The sequence below is a fragment of the Puntigrus tetrazona genome, unplaced genomic scaffold (genome assembly GCF_018831695.1).
Source record: "Puntigrus tetrazona isolate hp1 unplaced genomic scaffold, ASM1883169v1 S000000006, whole genome shotgun sequence".
Classification (NCBI taxonomy): domain Eukaryota; kingdom Metazoa; phylum Chordata; class Actinopteri; order Cypriniformes; family Cyprinidae; genus Puntigrus; species Puntigrus tetrazona.
In genome coordinates, this window is record NW_025047686.1 from 257,047 (window position 1) to 263,046 (window position 6,000).

The following is a 6,000-nucleotide window of genomic DNA, read 5'->3' on the forward strand; positions in this document are numbered from 1 at the left end:
TTGTATACAGTACTTAACTGGAGTTCTCCAGTGTTTATACAAAAAACAGTAGTTTGAGATAAACTAATCACACATGCACACAGTTTAAAAATCTGTTAACTTGATAAATAATTCTCGTAAATCAATAAGCGTACATGTCGATCTTTAACATGGGGTACTGGTGTGATGGCTTAACCAACTTACTTAGAGTTGTTACTGAAAGGCAAGACCATTCTGGTCCACAAGGAAAACAAGCACCAACCAGCATCATCCTGGACCATCATTTTTTAATGTGGAATTGATAAATACGAAAAAGAAAAAAGTAAGATGAAAATAAAGGTTTGAGGGCCCAAGAAACTATCAGATGTCTTTACAGTATTTTTTTTAAAGCACATTACGTTTTCACCAAGAATTAAACCATCAGTAACATCCAGTGCCAATTTTCCCGAACTGCAACCTACCTGGAGTGTTGAGAACTGCGCTACATGTTGGCACACTAACCACGAGGCTATTGGCTCCAACAAGGCAAAAAATCATGAAACACGACCCCCTACCTCATCAGAACCACTAGCTGAATTGTTGTAAAATACATGAAGACAGATTTTTTTTTTAAAGGCCTTACAGAGATATAGGTTGAGAGTGACTTTTGACGGTCTTTCTCATACCACTATTTGAAGAATTTATCTTCGAGAATCTTGCAGTAAAATATGGGAGTTCAATTTAAGTCCATCTCCTACACTGAAAGGTTTGTCTAGACCATTGTTAGTAACTCATACCAATATTCCCCTGACACCTTGCTGTTGTCCGACTCGAACTGGTGCCGCTGCCTCAAAAGTCACTCTCAATAACCTGTTTAAATAAACAACTTAAGCCTAGTCAGCTACATTACACAATGATTTTACTGACCTAAAATGGTTTTGGGCATAGATTTAGACACCATTTCATCTCACAGGGGCTTATGTAAATGAATCCAGACAGAACCTCACGCCTGTCTCTTCGGTATACGTCTGATTTGATAATAAAAGCTGACAGAGAAGTCAGGCTCATACTAGGTCAGGCTGATAAATGCTGGTATGTAACTCTTGTGCATGTCAGTTTTCGGATCTCTGTTAATAGGCAAAGTTTTAAAAACCGCAAAGGTTATACTGTTCATTTCTCTGCCATGCTAGACGCATGTGAACGTGAACATCTCAGAAACAGCCAATGCCGTTTCTCAGTTGTCACTGCAATGTCAGTGTTTGCTTGTTAATAACTGATATTTTGACTCTCTAATTGGCCGTGCTCTCCCAGACAGTTTGGGAAGTGATAATTGGGAATGAGGTGTGTAAACGTAGACTGGCCTAGGGGTGTCTTCTTCCCTCCGCTCCGGACACAGCAGATTAATCGGATGTGCTACACTCAATTACCTCCTTCGGTTGTGGCCACAGCGTCAGCGTAAAAATAACCTCAAGATCAAATCTACACATCCTCCATCATGTGACGCATTGCCCCACTATCAGACCCAGACAGAGCCAATAGACTCTCGTGACTTAGCGCAGAGCCAGAATGGCAACAAAAGCCCTGAAGCATACGAAACTGTCAGAGCAGCTCTAAACCCGAACACCAGGTCCATGATACATTGTCTGTTTACGGTTTGTCAAGTTAAGAGAAAGAAACGGAGATAGAATCTTAGAAATAGAGACCTATTATTTTAAAACAGAACAATAAAGTAAGTCCTCTGTTGAACGCACACATAGGTACCTGTCAGGGCTGTTTCTAAACTCTTGTGTATGTCGGGCAACCTGCATTAACCAGACAAAGCATGAATGTCGCCCAGCTTACTGGTTTCCTTTTCTTCAGGACGCTATCTTCTAATGTGATGAGAAGCGCGAGATGCGAAAGACCTTTTGTTGTCTGTTCCTGTTGAGGAATCGCACTGATGTCTCCTGACAGGAACAGCATTGGGAGGCCTAGCTAATGGCCCTGGGTTCAGAAATCATCCGCTCCTGAGAGAAAGTAGCAGCAGTATGAGCTCTTTCGCTGCCTTTAAAAATCAATACAAGCAATTCCAAACAAACCCACACGATCTAATTTATTTAAATCCACCACCTCACACAAATAAAACAAAAAGAAGAAAAGACAGACAGAAAAATGGTTCTGGCTTGACTTGAGGCCAGCAAGAAAGAGTTTAGCTTATATACAGAATTGTGTAAAAAACACAAACGGTCTTTAAAACATAGTTCAGATTTTGTAGGATTTTTAATCAGGCAATAAACGGAGTACCCGTTTAAAAGTTCTGTCGACCATTTATGACTAAATTCAATAGACGTTCCATTCTTGGCTGTTGCTCATGATCACAACACAGTGTTCGAGTGTTGTTATGTGGTTGCTAGGATGTTTGGGGTGGTTGTTAGCGTGTCTCTACGCAGTTACCACAGTGTTTTGGCTGGCCGACAGGACATTGTGGTTGTAAGCAACCTGTTTGAAGAACTGCTGATTTCTGTGTGATACAAAAACAGGATACCTATGAAGGGCAGAATCATCATACAGCCAGCTGTCCATTTTACAGAAATGCAGAATTAGGTAAACCACAACATTTTGTTTTACACTGCATTTACATTCGTCTAAAACAAGGTACACTGTATTTGAAGTACACATTTGATTAAGGTATTCATTCCTTGGATTCTTGGTGCAGAGTCACTAAGTGTCAGGGCAACGAAATTCAATAACCAAGAAATTAACATTTAAATATTTTTGCTCCTTTTGGCAAAAACAGTTCTAAACAAAGCCATGTTGGGCATCTCTTCACACAGCAGTGTTCCATTGCAGATTAATTTAACACCATTCAATTCATTATAGAATTTTCTGAACACCTAGAATCAGTGATTCACCGAATCATTTATGAAAACAAGAAAACAGTTTCTTAATTCCTGAATGAATCATCAGTTTCTATCATTGCATATTTCTATACTTATATTTAAAAACATTAATTTTGTAATTTTATATGCAATTTGTAAGTGCAAATTATAATTAATGACACTTTTATCTTAAAAATAAAATAAATTGCCACTTGGCCAATGTATGTTTTTAGCATTGCCTGTTTTATTTGAAGTGTATCCTGTGTTCTGATGCGTGCATTAATGTCTTAGTATATGTCTATTATATGTAGTATTTCTTTATGTCAAAAGTGCATACAGCAATAAAATAAATTTCTTGAGCTTGCAGGTTCATTCAGTTAAAGTAAGTCACAGATTAGCTGGAATTCTGTAAAGAGGGTGCAGAGCTTGTCAACCTGTCAAAATTTATATCACCACAAATTCAAATGTACTCTATTTTAATTACCACCTGTCAAAAGCTATTAAAACAGTAACTTTTTTTATTTATTTTTATATACTTATTGCAATCATTAATAGATTAAAGTGGTCGACACGCTGGGTAAATTAAACTGACAAATACGACACAGTTAAGCACATACAAGTCGAGCAGAAGCAATTAGTCTACTCACCAGCAAAATATGTCATTTTTGCAATGAACTTAGACAGCTTAGGTGTCTCGTAGAGGGCCAACTGACGTTAAATCCCAAGAGAAATCCCATTCTTCCTTAATAATATTTCATTGTGAATGTGCAAAACTGTTTGGTTCACGGTTGTCATCATGGCAGTCATATATACAGCATGTGTGTATATATATGACTCTCTTTCATATCTCGGAAATATTGATGTTGCTTTACATTATAGCTGTTATAGTTACAATATAACACAGTCATCCTATATTATATTTAGATAAAATAAGCATTTTGTAATGTACTATCTGTATTAATTGCAGTTTAATTAACTTTCAATTATGATGAAGTGATATCAGACAATTGTTTAAATTGTAAAATTAGTTCATTAGACTTACACATTACTGTATTTGACATAACTACCGCACTCACCTGTATTACATTTCTGCCAACTATATTTCATCGTTTTGGAAATAACACACAAAAACCACAAAATACCGCACATTGTATTTTCTCTAGTAAGTCCATGGTAAATAGAAAGTGATCAGTGACTGTAATCCTGTCATATTTAGCTTGTGAATGTATTTAGCTTTAGCACAGAAAAACCACATGCGACATCTAATTGTAAATTCTTGTCATAATGTACAGCAGAAAGTGTTATGGTAATCATATTTAGCTTGTGTTGGCATTACTAGAGAAAAACAGCAGAAAATCATGAATGGCGCTTTGGAAGAAAAGTTTGTCGTTCCTAACGAAAATTAACAACTGAATCGTTTCACAAGGCCGTTCAAAGTGTCTCAGTCAGTTCCCCAAGTAGTGAATCACTAGATAGTGCACAGGGCTCAGTAAACACTGGGACAACTGATCAATTAATTGGTAAAATGTCATTATTCATCAACAAAAGGCAGGACTGCTTGATATCAGCTTTAGTGGTGAAGATGGTTATGGCAATACATTTTGAGAAGATCGACATAGGTTCAAATCCACCTTCTCTAAATTATTTAAAAGGCATCATTTCATTTTTTGAATTTAAATCAGAGTGTGGCCAAAGGTATCATTGGTGCTTTGTCATCATTGCAAGATTTCGGATGCAACCCTCCAAGGCACCAAACCCTGGCACGTGGTTTTATTGCATTTATAATGTGCTTTATCGTTCTCAGTGGTATATATGCTAATATTAATCTCTTTCATTCTCATTCCGAGGTGAATGTAGCCACCCAGATCCAGTCTGTATCTAGATCAGATGGTGGATCAGCACTCTCTACATCGCTGAATGTCAGCTAGATAAGCTCCAGAGACAGATCTCCTCCGAAGACCTTTTTGGCGATCGGGAAAGACCGTGAGAACCAGACGAGTCCTTTGCTCAATCAGAAATGTGTTGCAGCCTGGAATTAAACCACGTCATGCTGGTTTCATCTGGCCAGAGAACAACTTCCCTCTGTTTTTGCCTCTTGCACCTTCTCCTTGCTTATTTGGGGACTCTGGCTGATTGCGCAGAGGTTTTTGGAAGAGAACTAAACTGGATGATGTCAACACTGAATCGCCAACTAACTGACTAACTGGAAAAATGACTTATATCCTCTGGCATTGACTTTGTAAAGCAGCGTTGACACAATCTCTATTGTATAAATCATTATTTACTACATTATTTTTATTTTAACTATTTACTTCTGCCTCATTTTAAAAAAGTAATTGTGAACAATAATATTTGTTTAGCTTTATTAGTTCAGTTGAATTAGAAATGAAAAAATTTGTCAACTGGACATTTTTACATTCCTGTATGTTTAGTTTCTATTAATTTTTTTTTAAATGGAGATTGTTATTAAATAAAGGCTATTATGTGTTGTAAAGTGTCTTTTTAGTGATTAATAAACACCAGTTAATCATTTTCATTTTTTTAACTATAAAAATATGTTCATGTAGTTCCCCAGCAATTTCTTATGATGCCCAAATAATCAGTTCTAGTTGAGGTAACATAAGAGTAAACACATACAGTTTACAGTCTTCTAAATGTTTGACTAAATAAATCATTTTAGTTTAATGGAATATAAAACTACTTCACAAAAGGTTGAGCGAACTAAATGATAATTCAAATATCACTTTAGAATCAGAAATTGACTCAGTTAAAATTTCTGTGGAACTTACTAAATAATTAGTTGAAAACACTAAATTTTTTTACAGTGCAATCTATATGGTAAAAAATACTGTAAATGGAAATACAGTAATAAAGACATTATTGTACTGTAAATTAAATTACAGTAACAATATTGTAAAGTATTTTTACAGTAATTTACAGGCATCCAGCTGCCAGTAAGTTACTGCAAGATTTACAGAAACCTTTTTACAGCGTAGGCTATTGGACGCAGCCAATGCTTGTTGTCGTATCCATAGAGGTGTATGGGTAGGTTCCTCACTCGATCTCTCCAAGCACATAGATGCGTCTAAATAATAGGGAATCTACCTATACATGCGTTTTAGGTGTGTATTGTAAATGGAGATCGTTTCTGAAAAGCAGCGGAAATGCCAGTGTACACAACTTT